Consider the following 22,878-nt stretch of genomic DNA (forward strand, 5'->3'; position numbering starts at 1 on the left):
ATCAGTGACTTCAAAATAACCTTGTAGTGGAAGGCAGGTGTTGCTTCTGATTAAAAACTAGAAAGTCCTCACATTTCACGGTTAAACACAGGATCTAACACAATAGTATACATGAAAGGAAATGAACAACAGAACAGAATGTTCAGTGTTTGCCCAGGTTCTGAGGTAGAGATCTGAGAGGTTTTAAAACAGGGCTCTTACTGCTGGAGCTTGGGTCGTGTTCAGTAGGCATGACAGAAGAAAACAGTGGAGAGGTACCAACCGGACTTGTCCAATAAGAAATGTTCATTTTTATTTCCCATTGCAAAACGTTTTGCTATGGTGTGCACGAATGAACACGACCCCATTTCTCGTACATGTTTGTACATGTAGCCCACTGTATGTTGCAAGAGAAAGTCACACAGCTTGATGTAGAATAAACTTTTAAATAAATAGTTTGACATTAGTTTCACATATTAAAATGATATTTTCAACCATTTCCACTCATGTTGGCTTGGTCTGGTAATTTCTTGGCTAACAGTAGGCACAAAGAGAGGAGGCTCAGCTCAGGCCAAAAACCACATGGGACTACAAAACAGGAGCGGTCAGAAAAATCAGGGTCGGTCTGAGAAATGTAGCTGCACCATACTACTGTAGCAATCAAACCTATAGGATGCCATATCCTTCAAGTTAACATACACACATGTATTGTAAGTACAAGAATGTTTGTGCATTTACTGAAAAGCCAGTGTGTTGGAACTGTACATGTGTTGTGTGTCAGGGCTGGTGCAGAATTGTTTGAATTAATGTAGGATCTTAGTAATTGGGTTTACTGCCCTTGTGTGTTGTTGGTCCAATATGTTTTGATCCGATGTATTGTGAGCATTGACTTAAATAAATATACATTCTAAGAGACATTTGGTCTATGTCTCAAATGTCACCCTATTCCCTATGTAGTTTACTACTTTTGACTAGGGCCTAAGGCTTTTGACCATGGTTATTGCTAACCAGGCTGAAATTATGAACAGTATGTTTGGTTGGCATAACGACAACATGTATAACACGGAACATTCAATGATGCTAGTCTTGTCATTTATACAATTCAGTAAAAACAGTACAGCTTGTTATTAAATCAAATATTCAATAAATCCACAAAACGTAATGTTGAAGAAATCCACAAATAAAAAACAACATTGGAATGTCCAAGTGTTAAAAGCTATTATAAATAGCACTTCAACTGTTAGCCAAAAAATTAAGACAAAAGTAGTCACAAACGATAACAAAACATGAGTTAAAGTAGTCACAAACAAGCATCAAATATGACACCAAAAAATGTAAATTACAAAAATGGGACAAAATTTTAATCCCAATAAAATGTCCAACATTTTGACACCTACCGGTTCTTTTTCCATTTGTGATTTGGTTATTTCAATGCACTTGAGCATCCTTTACAAAAAAAATCGACTGTTTCAAAAGTGCAACAGCAAAGATTTACAGTAGTATCTGCAACACCTTTGGAATCAAAGACGGACGGACACGGGCAACTAAAGATGTCCTAAGATTCCTTTAACTTGTTCTAGTCTAAATCCAAAATACCACATTTGCAATCTTGTGTCTAATACCACATAACATTTAACCTTTACTATCCTACTGCAGCAGTACAATAAGTGATATTTTAACTTACTTAATGATATTATTCCAAAGACTGTTGCAAATATCAGTGTTCATATTGATTCCCAAATGTATAAAGCAATTCATAGTAGGCGTACTGATCTAGGAATAGGTCCATATACTATGTTATCTATTATACTCTAAGTCAAAACAGATCCTAGATCAGCACTCCTACTCTGAGATGCTTTGTGAATACATACAGTACCAGTCAAAAGTTTGGAAACACCTACTCATTCAGGGGTTTTTCTTTACTTTTACTATTTTCTACATTGTAGAATAATAGAAGACATCAAAACGATGAAATAACACATATGGAATCATGTAGTAACCAAAAAAATTGTTAAACAAATCAAATTATATTTTATATTTGAGACTCTTCAAAGTAGCCACCCTTTGCCTTAACAGCTTTGCACTCTTTGGCCTTCTCTCAACTAGCTTCACCTGGAATGCTTTTCCAACAGTCTTGAAGGAGTTCCCACATATGCTGAGCACTTGTTGGATGCTTATCCTTCACTCTGCGGTCCAACTCATCCCAAGCCATCTCAATTGGGTTGAGGTCGGGTGATTGTGGAGGCCAGGTCATCTGATGCAGCACTCCATCACTCTCCTTTTTGGTCAAATAACCCTTACACAGCCCGGAGGTGTGTTTTGGGTCATTGTCCTGTTAAAAAACAAATGATAGTCCCACTAAGCGCAAACCAGATTGGATGGCATATCACTGCAGAATACTGTGGTAGCCATGCTGTTCCATACATAGAAAAAGCTTCTTTCTCTCAAATTTTCTGCACAAATGTGTTTACACCCCTGTTAGTGAGCTCCAATAGGAGTGATAGCAACAATTACAGACCCACGTCAGACAACAGTCTTCATACAGGTTGTTGTAATATATTAATATGAAGACAACATCACCAATATTTCCCTGAAATAAAAACTTGAAGCACCACTAGCCTTAAGTGTGTGAACACGGGAAAAAAATACAACCCAAAACCATACTCTGTCTGTCTGCTATGCTAATGTATGGCAGATAGATAAACATTGGAAACTTATTTCGGACTAATAAAGTGGTCTCTCTCATACACACTTCTCTCAGGAAACTGTCCTATAAAAACGTCATAGGGTTAAGCCTGCACTGTCTCAATGGATAGGTAACACCTCTTAGATGGATCTAAAGATGTTCCACTCTCCTCATGTTCTACGTTGTATGCATCCCAAATTCCTTTATAGTGCACTACATTTTGTCAAAGGTAGTGCACTATAAAGGGAATAGGGTGCCAGCTATAGACACACACTGAGGCAGACATGCTTTCCGTTCTTACGTATTAAGACATAAAATCAGATAAGTCACAACAGAAGTTTGTTAGCTTGTAAATTAGCCATTAGAGTAGAGCTCGAGCTGTGGCTACTGTTATCATTGTTGACTTACTCTCTTCGGACAAAGAACACTGTGGTTGTTGCCACAGATTGAGCTGCTTGCCTACAGAGGAAATAGAATCGGTTAAATCGCAAATGGCACCATGTTCCCTATATTGTGCACTTCTTTTGACCAGAGCCCTAGTGGCTCTCTGGCAGTACAAGTCAAGGTCTGTACATCACATCCTCCTTTATCCTCTTCCTGTTACTGCTTCTCAGGACTCGCTCATTCACACTATAGGGCCAACATGATCTGTACTGCACTGGCTCAGACATTTTCTTTTTACATTGTCCTTTCATCCATTCTATGGTGGATAGATAACCAGCCAGCCCAGTACAGCTCAACTTGTATTGGCCCTATTGTGTGAATTAGGGTTGTGTGTGTGTGTGTGTCTCTCTCAAAAGACTATCTATCTTAGTCCTGTTCTTCCTGGTCTCACATTGTCCGTGGAGTTGTCTGAGTGAGTGTGTATGTGTCCTGTCGTCACTGGTCTCACCTTGTCTGTGGGGTTGGCCATTTTGGGTTTTGGGTTCTTTCCCAGGGCCATCTACTGCGTCCAGATCAGTCAGCTCCATGTGGAACAGATAGAAGATGAAGCCATAGAATGCTGGGCCCAGACTGTTACACAGACCATGGATACCTGTTATCATCCCCTGGACCACGCCTAGAGACAGACAATGAGGAGGTTACACAATGATCGAACACAGTAAACATACTACAAATGAAGGTGGTCCATTGCAATGAACAAGCGGAACTTTGCACGTACCACCGTGATAACGCTGGTTTACTTAAAATGCTACTAAACGGGAGATTACATGAACCTGCACGTTAAAGCAAACTTGATTTCAACCAAAAAAACCCAAGGATAAACCAGCAGTTCAGCTGAGGGTCAAGTGATTATAATAACAGACAGCTGCTTCTAGGTTACATTTTCAATTTTCATTAAAAAAAATTTAATAAATGTTGACTACATTTTCATTTGATAAAAAAAAAAGATTATAAAAGGCCTAACTTAATCACAATTGACTTGATGTAGTTACACATTTGGACAGTCCAGGGATATTTTAGAAATATGAAATATGAACAGTCCAGGGATATTTTACACCCAATCTTGATAAGAACTGACCATACCACACATGTTTACTTTAAAGACAGTTGTCAGGGTAGCCTAGTGGTTAGAGCGTTGGGCAAGTAACCGAAAGGTTGCAAGATTGAATCCCCGAGCTGACAAGGTAAAAATCTGTCGTTCTGACCCTGAACAAGGCAGTTAACCCACTGTTCCTAGGCCGTCATTGAAAATAAGAATTGGTTCTGACTTGCCTAGTTAAATAAAGGTAAAATAAAAATAAAGAATTTGAAAAATAATAAGAGTAGGCTAGATCAACATTAGTTTTTCACTCGTAAATTGCCACAGTAAACAAGGAAATAAGCCTACAATATTTCAGTTATACGGAATGATTGTCAAATAGATAAAAGCGCCCTTAGTCCGCTCAAAAAGTAGGATTAAGTTGTTTCCGATTATAATACCCAACAGAGGGCGAAATTCTTTGAAAAATGCTTGATACAGTAGCAAGCAGGATTAAGGTAACAGAGAGCGGTAATGAGGTGACCAATAAAGATTGCAATTGAGATAAACTGTGCGGGTGAATTCAGCTCATATTGGCGGTTTGACGAGAGATCTGCTGGCGATAATCTGGTGGCCATCGATGGTTGCAATAGACCCAAAGGCTTTATAGGGCATTCATAACGCCTTCATAAGGACTAGATAAACGCTTCAGAAAACACAACTCCATTTTCCCGACCATTTGCATGTGTGTGTGTGCGCGCCGAGAGAAACCTCAGCTCAAACCAAACAATCGCTGTAGAAAAATTTGGTTTTCATTTGAGGTAATTCTTTAACAAAGTATTTTCCAACTCCGGAGAGGAATCAGCAGGCAACAAATCAGACTGTACGCACATAGTACACTGAAAAGGTCATATAGTCAGGAGGTGGAAACATGGAAATCCTCCTCACAGACCGATATCACAGAGACAGGACTAATCTGGCCTGTATTCAACCTCTCTTCAATGCATCTATCAGAGTCAACACTAACAACAGTAACCGTCATAAGACCACGTTCAGAGCATCAGGACTGCATCAGGACTACCTTCTCTCCCCTGTCCTCTCAGTCTCCTGGTTCAAACCACTAACAGTAGATTAGTGTTAAAGCCAGAACAACAAAGTCAAATCAACTCTCCTCTGCTGACCCCAAGATAAAGGATCGTCGCAGTGTGACCTGTTCAGTGCTGTGGATCATTGGGATACACTAGATGCAATGCTCTGGTCAGTGAACTGTATCGTTGTTGGTGTTATGCTGCTCTCTAATGGCCTGACAGGATAGCGCCGTTTAATGCGACACGGTATACTTTGTCAACTCATGGAAATTGTATTCCCATTTCATTTCGGGTTGATTAGAAGAAAAGAAAGCAATGTCTGCTCACTGTTTGCTGACTGCTCCACAAAAAGTGGTGCTTAAAGGGGTTATTGTGACCAATATGTTAGGGTAAGGCCTGGGTCAAGATTGGTGATAGGGACAGTACATTAAAAGGTAGTTGCTATTGTAATATCTGGAAGCCAAGGCCCAGTAGGATGGTGTTCTTATTCCCTATGGAGCGCATCAGGATCCCGAGAACCACCGTCTGACACAGAGAACACAGCAGGTAATCAATCATAAAGATCATCAAGGACAACAACCACCCGAGCCACTGCCTGTTCACCCCGCTATCATCCAGAAGGCGAGGTCGGTACAGGTGCATCAAAGCAGGGACCAAGAGACTGAAAAACAGCTTCTATCTCAAGGCCATCAGACTGTTAAACAGCCAGCACTAACATTGAGTGGCTGCTGCCAACATACTGACTCAACTCTAGCTCACTTTAATAATGGAAATTGATGGAAATTGATCAAAAATTTATCACTAGCCACTTTAAACAATGCCACTTAATATAATGTATATGTATATACTGTACTCTATCATCTACTGCATCTTGCCATCTTTATGTAATACATGTATCACTAGCCACTTTAAACTATGCCACTTTTATGTTTACATACCCTACATAACTCATCTCATATGTATATACTGTACTCGATACCATCTACTGCATCTTGCCTATAGCTTATGCCGGTCCATACCATAACCCCACCGCCACCATGGGGCACTCTGTTCAATGTTGACATCAGCAAACCGCTCGCCCACACAACGCCATAAACGCTGTCTGCCATCTGCCCGGTACAGTTGAAACCAGGATTCATTCGTGAAGAGCACACTTCTCCAGCATGCCAGTGGCCATCGAAGGTGAGCATTTGCCCACTGAAGTCAGTTACACGCCTACCTGCAGTCAGGTCAAGACCCTGGTGGGGACGACGAGCACACAGATGAGCTTCCCTTTCTGACAGTTTGTGCAGAAATTCTTCAGTCGTGCAAACACACAGTTTCATCAGCTGTCTGGGGTGGCTGATCTAAGACGATTCCGCAGGAGAAGAAGCCGGATGTGGAGGTACTGGGATGGCTTTGTTACAGGTGGTCTGAGTTTGTGAGGCCGGTTGGACGTACTGCCAAATTCTCTAAAACGACATTGGAGGTGACTTATTGTAGAGAAATTAACATTAATTTCTCTGGCAACAGCTCTGTTGAACAGTCAGCATGCCAATTGCACTCTCCCTCAAAACTTGGAGACATGTGTGGCATTGTGTTGTGTGACAAAACTGCTCATTTTTCGACTTTAATTTCCCCCAGCACAAGGTGCACCTGTGTAATTATCACGCTGTTTAATCAGCTTCTTGATATGCCACACCTGTCAGGTGGATGGATTATCTTGGCAAAAGAGAAATGCTCACTAACAGGGATGTAAACAAATTTATCCGATCTCAACCCAATTGAGATGGTTTGGGATGAGTTGGACCGCATAGTTATTTTTTACATTTTATTTCACTTTTATTTAACCAGGTAGGCTAGTTGAGAACACGTTCTCATTTACAACTGCGAACTGGCCAAGATAAAGCAAAGCAGTGCGACAGAAACAACAAGCAGAGTTACACATGGAATAAACAAGCTTACAGTCAATAACACAATAGAAAAAAAAGAAAGTCTATATACAGTGTGTGCAAATGGCATGAGGAGGTAAGGCAATAAATAGGCCATAGTAGCAAAGTAATTACAATTTAGCAGATTAACACTGGAGTGATAGATGAGCAGATTATGATGATCAGATGATGGTGTGTAAGTAGTGATACTGGTGTGCAAAAGAGCAGCAAAGTAAATAAAAACAATATGGGGATGAGGTAGGTAGATTGGGTGGGTTATTTACAGATGGACTATGTACAGCTGCAGCGATCGGTTAGCTGCTCTGACAGCTGATGCTTAAAGTTAGTGAGGGAAATGTAAGTCTCCAGCTTCAGCGATTTTTGCAAATCGTTCCAGTCACTGGCAGCAGAGAACTGGAAGGAAAGGCGGCCAAAGGAGGTGTTGGCTTTGGGGATGACCAGTGAGATATACCTGCTGGAGCGCGTGCTACGGGTGGGTGTTGTTATCGTGACCAGTGAGCTGAGATAAGGCAGAGCTTTACCTAGCATAGACGTATAGATGACCTGGAGCCAGTGGGTCTGGCGACGAATATGTAGCGAGGGCCAGCCAACTAGAGCATACAGGTCACAGTGGTGGGTGGTATAAGGTGCTTTGGTAACAAAACGGATGGCACTGTGATACAATTTGTTGCGTAGAGTATTGTAAGCTATTTTGTAGACGACATCGCCGAAGTCGAGGATCGGTAGGATAGTTAGTTTTACAAGGGTAAGTTTGGCGGCGTGAGTGAAGGAGGCTTTGTTGCGAAATAGAAAGCCGATTCTAGATTTGATTTTGGATTGGAGATGTTTGATATGAGTCTGGAAGGAGCGTTTACAGTCTAGCCAGACACCTAGGTATTTGTAGTTGTCCACGTATTCTAGGTCAGAACCGTCCAGAGTAGTGATGCTAGTCGGGCGGGCGGGTGCGGGCAGTGAACGGTTGAAAAGCATGCATTTGGTTTTGCTAGCGTTTAACATTTACATTTAAGTCATTTAGCAGACGATCTTATCCAGAGCGACTTACAAATTGGGTTTAAGAGCAGTTGGAGGCCACAGAAGGAGTGTTGTATGACATTGAAGCCTGTGGTACCCCCATAGAGACTGCCAGAGGTCCGGACAATAGGCCCTCCGATTTGACACACTGAACTCTATCTGAGAAGTAGTTGGTGAACCAGGCGAGGCAGTCATTTGAGAAACCAAGGCTATTGAGTCTGCCGATAAGAATATGGTGATTGACAGAGTTGAAAGCCTTGGCCAGGTCGATGAAGACGTCGATGAAGACGGCTGCACAGTATTGTCTTTTATCGATGGCGGTTATGATATCGTTTAGTACCTTGAGCATGGTTGAGGTGCACCTGTGACCAGCTCGGAAACCAGATTGCATAGCGGAGAAGGTACGGTGGGATTCGTTTATTAACTTGGCTTTCAAAGAATTTAGAAAGGCAGGGCAGGATGGATATAGGTCTGTAACAGTTTGGGTCTAGAGTGTCTCCCCCTTTGAAGAGGGGGATGACCGCGGCAGCTTTCCAATCTTAAGGGATCTCGGACGAAACAAAAGAGAGGTTGAACAGACTGATAATAGAGGTTGCAACAATTGCGGCGGATCATTTTAGAAAGAGAGGGTCCAGATTGTCTAGCCCAGCTGATTTGTACGGGTCCAGGTTTGGCAGCTCTTTCAGAACATCTGCGATTTGGGTGAAGGAGAAGCTGGGGAGGCTCAGGCAAGTAGCTGCGAGGGGTGCGGAACTGTTGCCCGAGGTTGGGGTAGCCAGGAGGAAAGCATGGCCAGCCGTAGAGAAATGCTTATTGAAATGTTCGATTATCATGGATTTTTCGGTGGTGACCGTGTCGCCTAGCCTCAGTGCAGTGGGCAGCTGGGAGGAGGTGCTCTTGTTCTCCATGGACTTTACAGTGTCCCAACACTTTTTGGAGTTAGAGCTACAGGATGCAAATTTCTGTTTGAAAAAGCTAGCCTTTCCTTTCCTGACTGACTGTGTGTATTGGTTCCTGACTTCCCTGAACAGTTGCATATCACGGGGACTATTCGATGCAATTGCAGTCTGCCACAGGATGTTTTTGTGCTGGTCAAGGGCAGTCAGGTCTGGAGTGAACCAAGGGCCATATCTGTTCTTAGTTCTAAATTTTTTGAAAGGGGCATGCTTATTTAAGGTGGTGAGGAAATTACTTTTAAAGAACGACCAGGCATCCTTGACTGACGGGATGAGGTCAATATCCTTCCAGGATACCTGGGCCAGGTCGATTAGAAAGGCCTGCTCGCAGAAGTGTTTTAGGGAAAGTTTGACAGTGATGAGGGGTGGTCGTTTGACCGCGGACCCATAGCGGATGCAGGCAGTGATCGCTGAGATCCTGATTATTATTTTTTTTCATTTCCCTTCACCAATTTTGAATATGTTGTGTATGTCCATTACCTGAAATCCCCCAAAAATCCATTTCAATTACAGGTTGTAATGCAACAAAATAGGAAAAATACCAAGGGGGATGAAGACATTTGCAAGGCACTGTATAGCGTACATCTAAAAAAAAGTAGGGACGTGTATTAGAAAACCAATCAATATCTGGTGTGACCACCATTTGCGTCATGCAGCGCGACACATCTCCTTCGCATAGAGTTGATCAGGCTGTTGATTGTGGCCTGTGGAATGTTGTCCCACTCCTCTTCAATGGCTGTGCGAAGTTGCTGGATCTTGGCGGGAACTGGAACACACTGCCGTACATGTCGATCCAGAGCATCCTAAACATGCTCAACGGGTGACATGTCTGGTGAGGATGCAGGCAATGGAAGAACTGGGACATTTTCAGCTTCCAGGAATAGTATACAGATCCTTGTGACATTGGGCCATGCACTACCATGCTGAAACACGGGGAACTATGGGGCACTCTGTTCAAAACATTGACATTAGCAAACCACTAAAACGACGTTGGAGGCGGCTTATCATAAAGAAGTGAACATTCAGAGCAAAAGCTCTGGTGGACATTCCTGCAGTCAGCATGCCAATTGCATGCTCCCTCAACACTTGAGACATCTGGCCTCCCAAGTGGCTCAGCGGTCTAAGGCACTGCATCGCAGTGCTAGAGGCGTCACTACAGACCAGGGTTTGATCCCAGGCTGTATCACAACCGGCCGTGATCGGATGTCCCATAGGGCAGCACACAATTGGCCAAGCGTCGTCCGGGTTAAGGGAGGGTTTGGCGGGGGGGGGGCTTTACTTCGCTAATGTCTGGGATCTTGTATTTCAGCTCATGAAACATGGGACCAACACTTTACATGTTGCATTTATATTTTGGTTTAGTGTATATTAGTATTTAGTACAGTATAGTACTCACAGCGAAGGGGTCAGCCTACTCACAGCAAAGGGGTCAGCCTGCTCCCAGGATATGGGTGCCCCCCAGGAGGCCGGTCTCATCTTCTCAGGCAGTGACTCAGGGACAGCTACCAGGATGAAACAGATGTCTAGCAGGGCGATGGCAGTAGCCAGGATCACTACCAAGGTGTCCGCATACGTCACAGACAGGTACGCTCCGATTGCTAGGGCTGGTCACTAGGCTAGCTGCAAACGTGGCCGACACCTGGAAGGGGAGAAAAGGGAAAGGAAGTGGGAGAGGAAGGGCGAGCGTGGAGGAAAAAGGAGGTGAGGAATAGATGGAAGGGAGAAGAGGGAGACCTGGTGTCATTCTAACATTACGAGAATATATGACAGCAAAAATAACACTGACAGGTATTCCATCTGGGTTATCATTAAAATCTAGTCATTCAGCATCACTCATTCAGCATCACATCACACCAAACCATAGGCTGTGCTCCTCTCGTGTTCTGCTGTGATGTCTGCCACATACGCAAAGATCACAGAGAATGTGACTGCAAACACACCGGACATGGATATGGCTACAAAGTACCACCTGAGGAGAGGAGGAGAAGAGGAAATAGGAGGAGAGATGATGAGGGAGAAGAGAGGACAGGGAGGAAGGAGAGAGGAGGAATGTTAGCAAGTCTGTAAAGCTCTATCGTGGCTGTGGAAACCACTACAGTGATGGTCCACTTCAACATAGGTTGAACCACAGCAGAATGCCAGAGATTTAGGGCCAGTTGCATAGACTACTCCTAGAATTTAAAACATGTTCATGTCTCTACACACTTGAAGTTGACAATGCTTTTTATTCCATGAGTAGGCTTAATCCGCCTCAGTACAATCACAGCCCATAGAGTGAAGTGTGTGTTATCGTAGAGGTGTTCTCACCACGGGCTGATCTTCACGAGAGGAATGGGGGCGCAGGTGAAGAAGACTGTTAGCAGTAGAAATGACTTCCTCCCCCGTACGTCTGACAATGCTCCAATCAGAGGAGCACTCAGGAACAACAGCAGACCCTAGGGGAAGGAGGAAGAGAGGGGGGGTGGAGAGAGGGCGGGAAGAGAGAGTGAGGGCGAGAGGGAAAGAGGAGAGAGAGAAAGAGAAATAAAGAGAAGGAGGGAGAGAAAAAGAGGAGAGAGGGGCAGGAAGAGGAGCGATAAAAAGAGAGGGAGATAGAGGGAGAGAGGAAGGGACAGAAATAAAGAGGGGAGGGAGAGAGAGGAAAAAGAAGAGAGAGAAATAAAAAGGAGAGAGAGAGAGAGGAAGAGAGGAGAAGGAGAGAAGGGGGGAGAGGAGAGAGAGAGAGAAATAAAGAGGGAGAGAGAAGAAAAAGGAGAGAGAGAGAAAGAGGAGAGGGAGAGGAGGTGGCAAGAAAGAGGGAGGGAGAGTGTGAGAAAAAGGGAGAGAGCGGTAAACACAGAGAAATAAAGAGGGAGAGGGAAGGAGAGAGAGGAAAAAGTAGAGGGAGAGAGGAGAAGGGGGAGAGAAAAAGGAAGATGGAGCGAGAGAGAGGAAGACAGAAAGAGATGGAGAGAGGAAGAAAGAGGGAGAGAGAAAAAAGGAGAGGAGAGAAAAAGAGGAGAGAAAAAGAGGAGAGAGGGAGAGGAGAGAGACAAAGGGGTGAAAGAAATGAGACCTCATTGAGCTGTGCACTGAGCTACTGAGTAACCAACTACAGTTATGTACAATCATTTACACATGTAGCTCTATTCCAGTAGTCCATGCTTTCCCATGACATAGCCTACTACACTGAGTATACCAAACATTAGGAACACCTTCCTAATGCTTCCCACAGTTGTGTCAATTCGGCTGTATGTCCATTGGGTGGTGGACCACACAGGAAACCCATCCCCGTAAAAAGGCACTTAAATATTTTGGTTTGCCTATTCACCCTCTGAGTGGCATGCATACACAATCCATGTCTCAAGGCCTAACACACCTTCTTTAAAACTGTCTCCTCCCCTTCATCTACTCTGAATGTGATATCAATAAGGGATCATAGCTTTCACCTAGATTCACCTTTTCAGTCTATGGACAGAGCAGGTGTTCTTAATGTTTTGTATTCTCAAGTGTATACTATCCATACTGCCATCATCTACACACCCCACTAAACAGACCACCGGAGATTAAAATGTAACGTTTTGAGTTTAGGCTACATGAGATAAGATGCCATGCACTACTGCAGCTGTCAGTGGTAAAACAAACACAGTACTTGGCAGAGAGAGTTCTACCATGACGGGTCTCTCTCTTATCTAACCTAGTGAGTGACGAGTCTCCTCGCTAGGCAGCGGCTAGCTTAGCGTTTTCTTACCTACAGGGTGTCCTAGCTACAGACTAGAGCAGGGTTTCCCAAACCTCTCCTCGGGGATCACCAGACATTTCACATTTTTGTTGTAGCCCTAAACTAACACGCCCGATTCAATTAGTCTAATAATTAGTCTGTAACCAAACTGTTACAGACCTATATCCATCCTGCCCTGCCTTTCTAAAGTCTTAGAAAGCCAAGTTAACAAACAGATCACCGACCATTTCGAATCCCACCGTACCTTCTCCACTATGCAATCTGGTTTCCGAACTGGTCATGGATGCACCTCAGACACGCTCAAGGTCCTAAATGATATCATGACCGCCATCAATAAAAGACAGTAATGTGCAGCCGTCTTCATCGACCTGGCCAAGGCTTTTGACTCTGTCAATCACCACATTCTTATCGGCAGACTCAATAGCCTTGGTTCCTCAAATGACTGCCTTGCCTGGTTCACCAACTACTTCTCGGATAGAGTTCAGTGTGTCAAATCGGAGGGCCTGTTGTCCGGACCTCTGGCAGTCTCTATGGGGGTGCCACATGGTTCAATTCTCGGATCGACTCTTTTCTCTGTATATATCAATAAAGTCGGTCTTACTGCTGGTGATTCTCTGATCCACCTCTACGCAGACGACACCATTCCGTATACATCTGGCCCTTCTTTGGACACTGTTAACAAACCTCCATACGAGCTTCAATGCCATACAACACTCCTTCCGTGGCCTCCAACTGCTCTTAAATGCTAGTAAAACTCAATGCATACTCTTCAACTGATCGCTGCCCGCACCTGCCCGCCCGACTAGCATCACTACTCTGGATGGCTCCGACTTAGAATATGTGGACAACTACAAATTCCTAGGTGTCTGGTTAGACTGTAAACTCTCCCTCCAGACTCACATTAAGCATCTCCAATCCAAAATTAAATCTAGCTTTCTATTTCGCAACAAAGCCTACATCACTCATGCTGCCAAACATACCCTCGTAAAACTGACTATCCTACCGATCCTTGACTTCGGCGATGTAATTTACAAAATAGCCTCCAACACTCTACTCAGCAAATTGGATGTAGTCTATCACAGTGCCATCCGTTTTGTCACCAAGGCCCATATACAACCCACCACTGTGACCTGTATGCTCCCGTTGGCTGGCCCTCGCTACCTATTCGTCACCAAACCCACTGGCTCCTGGTCATCTATAAGTCTTTGCTAGGTAAAGCCCCGCCTTATCTCAGCTCACTGGTCACCATAGCAACAACCACCTGTAGCACACGCTCCAGCAGGTATATTTCACTGGTCATCCCCAAAGCTAACACCTCCTTTGGCCGCATTTCCTTCCAGTTCTCTGCTGCCAGTGATTGGAAAGAATTGCAAAAATCACTGAAGCTGGAGACTTATATCTCCCTCACTAACTTTAAGCATCAGCTGTCAGAGCAGCTTACCGATCACTGCACCTGTACACAGCCCATCTGTAAATAGCCCATCCAAACTACCTTATCCCCATATTGTTTTTTGTTGTTGTTGCTCTTTTGCATCCCAGTATCTCTACTTGCACATCATCATTTGCACATATATCACTCCAGTGTTAATGCTAAATTGTAATTATTTCGCCACTATGGCCTATTTATTGCCTTACCTCCCTAATCTTATTACATTTGCACACACTGTATATAGATTTTACTATTGTGTTATTGACTGTACGTTTGTTTATCCCATGTGTAACTCTGTGTTGTTGTTTTTGTCGAAACTGCTTTGCTTTATCTTGGCCAGGTCACAGTTGTAAATGAGAACTTGTTCTCAACTGGCCTATCTGGTTAAATAAAGGTGAAATAACATAAAAAATGTATGTTATTTCATGTTCATGTTCATTTTATGTTTATGAAAAAACGGTTGTTATCTTACCTAAAGTGTCCTGGCTCCAGACTAGAGCGCAACAGGCTAAGCTGCTGTTAACTGTTGTTATCTTACCTAAAGTGTCCTGCCTCCAGACTAGAGAGCAACAGGCTAGGCTGCTGTTAACTGTTGTTATCCTACCCAAAGTGTCCTGGCTCCAGACTAGAGAGCAACAGGCTAGGCTGCTGTTAACTGTTGTTATCCTACCTAAAGTGTCCTGGCTCGAGAGAAACAGGCTAGGCTGCTAACTGTTGTCATCTTACCTTGACACCGTGAATAAGCCCATTCATCAGGAATGTGTGTTGAGGGAATGTTTCATGTAAGACCTGGGAAATAAACACAGATAAGACATTATCAACTTTTGTGTCCATACAGTAGCCTACATTAAAGTGACCCACACAGTACAGTGACTGCTATACACTTCAGCATTCGTCAAACTAAAGCAAAGGAAAGCACACACACACACACACACACACACACACACACACACACACACACACACACACACACACACACACACACACACACACACACACACACACACACACACACACACACACACACACACACACACACACACACACACACACACACACACACACACACACACACACACACACCAATATAAAGTGACACTGAGAAAACAAAACTGTTGTGTCCATATTAGTACAGTGTAACAGATCTATGTAATGACATACAGTGGCTCATGTTGACTACAGGTAACTTCTGCTAGTCAAACTACAGCACACTGACCTGACGGTACCCATTAACAATATCCGCTCCATTACCTAATAGTGACCTTTATGGGTCTGAGATACTGAGGGAACAAACTTTCAGCTAGATAATGGAAACTGATATAGAAAAGGTTGAGGGGAGAGACTCTAGCACACTGTGTAAATGACACACTTAAAGTAAACCTTTATTACCTAACGAAATGTACTCTGAAGCAAGCAGGCAGATGGTATAATTTCCCTCAAATTCACAAACAGAGGTCAGGCATGATGGTGCAAATTCAGCCTAAATCAATGTGACGCAGTTCAAAGTCTACAGACAGTATTGGCGAAGAACTCCGTTTGAGAGCAAGTGAGGGAGGGGTGATTGACACCAGTAGGATCATGACCCTGTGAGTGTTTAGACAGGACTAAGAGAACAAACACATACAGGGTTTGACTATTGGTCAGGGGGACATGGACCAAACCAAATGCAAATGGAGAGGAGAAGCCATTCAAGGCCCCTAAAACAGGGTTACCCAAACTCAGTCTTGGGGCCCCCCTTGGGTGCACATTTTGTTTTTTAACCTAGCACTACACAGCTGATTGAAATAATGAAAGTTGATCATAAGTTGGTTATTTGAATCAGCTGTGTTCTAGGGCAAAAAAACTAAAATGTGCACCCAGGGGGGGCCCCAGGACCGAGATTGGGAAACCCTGCCCTGAGAGAGTTTTCCTGCACAGATGCCGAATACAGTGGGTTTGGTGAGGCTGAGAGAGGCTCTGGCTGTGGCTAATGAAAGTGGGAACCTCAGTGGGTGCAGTGAGAGAGGGTGATGCATGCGAGAGTACTGTAACAGCAACAGGTGAATGGATAGAGCACAGTGGGAGCTCACTGTGCACCTAACTAAGGAGGACCTGATTGGAAACAGTGAAGCCGGCGTCTCTTTCCACCGCTCTCTGATTAACCCAACACGCAAATGTTAACCGCCCCCTGGGAGATCCAGTAAGTGGAACAGATTTTCATAGTCAGAATAAGCACCACTAACCCTCCACACAGACCAGGGTCGTGTTCAGTGGGTGCGAAACCGAAGAAAAACAGTCCGAAATGGAGTAAAACGAGATATCTCAACTCGTCCAGTAAGAAACACTAATGAACAACACATAGCACTGACTTCAAACAAATCATTTGAAACTGACCATAATGTGGGCTGTAGATTTAGTTGTTTCTCATTTGTTTGGTGGGGAAAAGTAGCCCAGCTGTAGTGAAGGTAAATGTAGGTTCCAGGAAATGGATGAAAAACAGATCTCATGGTCCTGAACACAAACAATGCATTTTCAATTCATATTCACTACTATATAGTTTGTCGGACATGATTAGTCCGTCCATTGAGGGGAGTCGTGTGTGCCCGGATGCGTCTACAACATCTATAGTCGAACAACAGCCCCTCACTAACCTTCTCTCTCCCACTCCCTTTGAGAAGCCCTTTCAAAAGCAAAAGATACACTACTCGAAGTCTTTTTCATATTGCTCAGCCAAGTATCATCTGTCGACACTGAGCCTCTCATTCCCACAACACAGGCTGCATTATCAGGCCCAGAACATTTGATTATCAATTAAATTATTCATAGCTGTTTGTGGAGCCGTTTGTTGGGAAATGTCACTCCCTGGTAGTCTGGTTGGGTTTAGGACAGAATTATGAAGGAGTGGGGTGGGAGGAATGAAGGCATTATAACCAGTCATTATGAATGCATTATAACCAGTCATTATGAATGCATTATAATGCATTAAACAGTCCTGTTGGGTGGATGTGATTATTAACATACATTTAGGTCATTTAGCAGACTCTCTTATCCAGAGAAACGTATAATGAACGTGTGTTTAGTAGGGCTGGGCATTGCCAGAGAATTCACGATACGATATTATCACGACACTTTGGTGCCGATACAACGTGTAACAAAACTCACAATTCTATATGTACTGTGATTTTATTGCGATTCAATGTTGCAAACATGTTGCTCACCATATGCCTGTTGCAGAGGGATGAGAGGGAGCCATGAGAAAACACGTTTTTGATCAGTAATGGAAATGAAACTGCTGAAAACAAATTGGCTCCCTTATTTAAGAAGAAGATGGAGAACCAGCTATGAGGGAGAAATACTGGATCTTTGGTGCAGGTACAGCCAACTAGCGCCAAAATAATATTGTGATATTGTGAAAACGATACATCGTCAAAAACAATATCCCGATATGTAACTGTATGGATTTTCCCCCCCTTCGCTAGTGTTTAGTGGCGGGTGTGACTCAGAGACTAATACAGAGATCTGAGATATTGATGAAAGACATTACATCGTAATGTAAGGCTCTGCGTTAGGCTGAGTATGCGGTTTCTCATGAGCAGTCACACCTTATAGTTATGAGAGTAGAGTATTACTTTATTAATCCCAATTGGTTTTATTTTTATTTTTATCACAGCATGCATCATCAATGACAGGACACGCAACAATGACCAACACATGATGAAACATTTCAGTTGTAGTTTACCCTGATCATGGGCAGGGTGAGCAATGAGCATGTATTGTACAGGAAACTAACATAAAGTGTCTTAATAGGGTGTTGGGCCACCACGAGCTGCCAGAACAGCTTCAATGGGCATTGGCATAGACTATCTGTAACTCTGTTGGAGGGATGCGACGCCATTCTTCCACGAGAAATTCCATCATTTGGTGTGTTATTGGTGGTGGTGGAAAACACTGTCTCAGGCACCGCTCCAGAATCTCCCATAAGTGTTCAATTGGGTTGAGATCTGGTGAACTGACACAAAGAGGGGTCTCAAAGGACCAACGTTACCGAGATCTCTTCTTCTAGCCATGGTAGGCAAAATAAATGTGCAACTGGGCATTTTTATAGGTGACCCTACGTATGATGGGATGTTTTAATTGCTTAATTAACTCAGGAACCACACCTGTGCGGAAGCACCTGCTATCAATACACCTTGTATCCCTCATGTACTCAAGTGTGTCCTTTATTTTGGCAGTCGCCAGTACATCCCAACTGTATGTATCCCTAAGCTAGGGAGGGGAGCAGTTGGGCTTAGGTGCATGTGTCACACTTGAGCCCAAGTTGTGTTTAGTCTAGCATGACGGGGTCCTGCGCATGATGCTTGCAACGCCAGGCTTGTGGGCTAGATTCCCACGGGGACCAGTACAAAAAAGTATGAAAAATTTATGCAGTTTCTCAAACTCGGTCCTCCTAAGCGGTACACGTTTTGGTTTTTGCCCTAACACTACACAGCTGATTCAAATGATCAAAGCTTGATGATTCGTTGATCATTTGAATCAGCTGTGTAGTGCTAGGGCAAAAACCAAAACGTGCACCCCCTGAGGTCCCTAGGACAGAGTTAACCCTGCTCTACTGTAAGTCGATCTGGATAAGAGTGTCTGTTACATGACTCAAATGTAAACGCATGTGTTGTCTCTACTGTATGTACATTATGTACCCTACTATGTACTGTAGCCCTAAGTAAGCTTGTTTTCATACAGGATGTAAGGGGAACAGTTGGTGGTTAACCTACTTACAGTGATCATGGGCGTGGTGAGCATGTGTTGGCCTATACCTACTGTGGGTAGCACAATGTACAGTAAGCTTGGGAATAGGTGGGCTCAGGTGTGTGGACGTTTACTTACCATGAACATGGTGAGCATGTGTTGTGTCCCTACTGTAACGTAGGCTTAGGTAAGCTTGTGTTCCAGCAGGTGGGCTCAGGTGTGTGGTGGTTTACCTACCGTAAGCATGGGCGTGGTGAGCAGCCCCTTCTGTACTGTATGTATCCCTAGCTAGGCCTGTGTTAGTGGAGCGGCTGGGTGGGCTCAGACGTGCGGTGGTTGTTTACCTACCGTAAGCATGGGCGTGGTGGGCAGCCCCCAGGAGAAGAATTCCAGGAAGATAACCACCACAGCATGGCAGACGCTGGGCTCAACCATCCCCTGCGGCTAAAGCATGGCGATGAGAGAAGAGGATGGAAAGACAAGAGAAGAGAGGGTGAGAGAAAAGACGAGAGATTAGGGAAAACCGTAAGCTGACAGACAATATACATTTCAAAAGTAGTGTGCACAAAATCCACCACATTTGAACAGGTGCTGGGTAATAGGTTAGTCAGTGAGTGAGCGAGCGAGACTGCCCTAAGTGTGCACTTGTTCATTTCTCTTCATGGATTTAAAAGCAAATGACTGGTGTGAGACATATGATGAAAACTCCTTCTAGTCCAGCCCATACTTACACCAATCCAAGGCTTTTTAAAAGCACAGGGAGGAAGCCAACGGTGTACACTTCCCAGAGAGGGAAGCAGGGACATGGGAGCCTTGACGGGGAGGTGTGAAAGCCATGGTGGCTGTAAAGTAGGGCAGGTCCAGCTCAACAAGATAGCGTGTGTGCGTTCCAGACCACAAAGTATGCAATACAATGTCAAGAATGGCAACTCTGACTGACATAGCCTAGGTCAAGGATCTTCAACCCAGTTCCTGGAGAGCTACCATCCTGTAGGTTTTCACTCCAACCCCAGTTGTAACTAACCTGATTCACTTTATCAACCAGCTGAGTATCATGGCCAATCCTACACTACCGTTCAAAAGTTTGGGGTCACTTATACATTTCCTTGATTTCCATGAAAACATGCATGAAATGAGTTGCAAAATGAATAGGAAATATAGTCAAGACGTTCACAAGGTTATAAATAATGATTTTTAATTGAAATAATAATTGTGTCCTTCAAACTTTGCTTTCATCAAAGATTCCTCCATTTGCAGCAATTACAGCCTTGCAGACCTTTGGCATTCTAGTTGTGAATTTGTTGAGGTAATCTGAAGAGATTTCACCCCATGCTTCCTGAAGCACCTCCCACAAGTTGGATTGGCTTGATGGGCACTTATTACATACCATACGGTCAAGCTGCTCCCACAACAGCTCAATAGGGTTGAGATCCGTTGACTGTGTTGGCCACCCCATTATAGACAGAACACCAGCTGACTGCTTCTTCCCTAAATAGATCTTGCATAGTTTGGAGCTGTGCTTTGGGTCATTGTCCTGTTGTAGGAGGAAATTGGCTCCAATTAAGCGCTGTCCACAGGGTATGGCATGGCGTTGCAAAATGGAGTGATAGCCTTCCTTCTTCAAGATCCCTTTTACCCTGTACAAATCTCCCACTTTACCACCACCAAAGAACCCTCAGACCATCACATTGCCTCCACCACGCTAGACAGATGGCGTCTAGCACACCTCCAGCATCTTTTCATTTTTTCTGCATCTCACAAATGTTGTTTTTTTGTGATCAGAACACCTCAAACTTAAATTTGTCTGTCCATAACACTTTTTTAATCTTCCTCTGTCCAGTGTCTGTGTTCTTTTGCCCATCTTAATCTTTTATTTTTATTGGCCAGTCTAAAATAGGGCTTTTTGTTTGCAACTCTGTCTAGAAGGTGAATGCACCAATTTGTAAGTCGCTCTGGATAAGAGCGTCTGCTAAATGACTTAAATGTAAATGTAAATGTAGAAGGCCAGCATCCCGGAGTCGCCTCTTCACTGTTGACGTTGAGTTTTCAGCTGTGCTAACATCATTGCAAAAGGGTTTTCTAATGATCAATTCACCTTTTTAAATGATAAACTTGGATTAGCTAACACAACGTGCCATTGGAACAAAGGAGTGATGGTTGCTGATAATGGGCCTCTGTACGCCAATGTAGACATTCCTTTTTTTATTTTATTTTTTATTGGCCATTTCCAGCTACAAGTCATTTACAACCTGAATGTCTACACTGTATTTCTGATCAATTTGATGTTATTTTAATGGAGAAAAAAATGTAAGTGACCCCAAGCTTTTGAACGGTAGTGTACATTGTCCATCCTAACAATTAGGAAAAAGCAAAGGCTTTGATTTCTTGTCAAACAGATGGAAAAGGGGTCTAGAAAATATCTACCAAGAAAGTCTTAAAGGTATTAGAAATATACATCAAATCACAATAATGTTGAAGTAAAGACCCCTGCCAACTAATATTTTTTTTAAAAAGTAATCCGTTACGTTAACCGCAAAAATATTGCAATCAGATTACAGATACTTCTGAAAAACTAGATTATTACTTCTTGGATTACTTTGAAATTCAGAAAGGATGTTCACAAAAAAACAGAATATGACACCGGTTTTCTCAATTACATAAAATGTTAAGTTTGTTCCAACCCTGAGTACAGCAAAAAAAAAGTGGAGTTGAGTGCAGCACAGTATACAGCAGAGCGCACTAGATTCGAGAACACTATGATGTACTGTACTTTACTGCACTCTACTGTTCTTTGATGTCCAAACTTGTGAAACAGTCGTCTATGATTGGTTCAGATTTGGTCCGGACCAACCAAATTTGGTCTTGTTTGGTGGCGGAGCTCATTAAAATAATAACAAGTGAGTAGAATAATACCAAATATGCAAAGGCGGATATTGCATATTCATATACCCATTTAAGATACTCTCTTCATGGTGATTGTGACATTCATATCCATAATTATGCATTTCTGTGTAGTACAGATCAGGGGTCCATGATGCAATTCCATTACCACAATTATTTTACCAGATGTAAATCCACTTCACTTAGTGTAGTTCAATAACCAAAAGCTATTTTTTTTAACTCAAGGTGTCATGTCATAGCTGACACCCCACTGTGTCTGCAGACATCTTTGAATCTGTTTTCAGAGCAGATATTTTAGAGTTTTTAGAAAACGTGGTCACAAATTGAGGGAGATTTTACCAAAATTCTGTTACCAAACTTTGCAACTGCAGTGAATGTGTTTTTGTAAAATGTTCAGTGAAAATTGTTCAAAATGATCGTTGTGTATAGAGTTGTAGGGTTTGTTAAACTTTGAAATCAAGGGTTTTTGTTTGGCATACATTTTAAGTGAAACATCTGAGCCTCAGCCACGTGAGCTGCTGAGCAGTCAGAAATCCCGCTCATCGCTCTACTTAAGCACCGCTCTGGCACTCCACTTCCTTTCCAACCGCTCTGCTAAAAACCACTCATCGCTCACAGGAAGAAAAAAAAAACTGCGGCTCCAAATTCAATCTGTTCATTAAAGTCACCATTTAACCAACTACCTGGACCACCTGGACCTACCATTTGGTTTCGAAGTATTGAAACCAAACTATATGATTTGAATGAAAAGTATTTTAATAAACAACATGAAAAGATGACTAAGAAGCGCTCATCATTTAAAATAGGCTACATGTCATACTAAACAGCAAATAAACACAAATAGGTCAGGAGCGAAACAGGTAGCCTAAAATGAATTTAGGATATACTATTAGCCTATTATTTCAAGACTATAGCCTGCAAAATAAATAAATTGTGAAAAATTTGCGAGAGTGACACACTAGGCTGGCAAGAACATTAAGGCTATTAAATCC

At 43.1% G+C, this 22,878-nt stretch overlaps 1 pseudogene; it reads right to left on the reverse strand.

Annotated features, from left to right (window-relative positions):
• Window positions 1–1,879: 1,879 nt before the first annotated feature.
• LOC139560044 (hippocampus abundant transcript 1 protein-like) lies at window positions 1,880–19,688 on the reverse strand (annotated as a pseudogene).
• Between the last annotated feature and the right edge of the window lie 3,190 nt (window positions 19,689–22,878).

This window comes from Salvelinus alpinus, chromosome 30 (genome assembly GCF_045679555.1).
Source record: "Salvelinus alpinus chromosome 30, SLU_Salpinus.1, whole genome shotgun sequence".
In the NCBI taxonomy this organism is placed as follows: domain Eukaryota; kingdom Metazoa; phylum Chordata; class Actinopteri; order Salmoniformes; family Salmonidae; genus Salvelinus; species Salvelinus alpinus.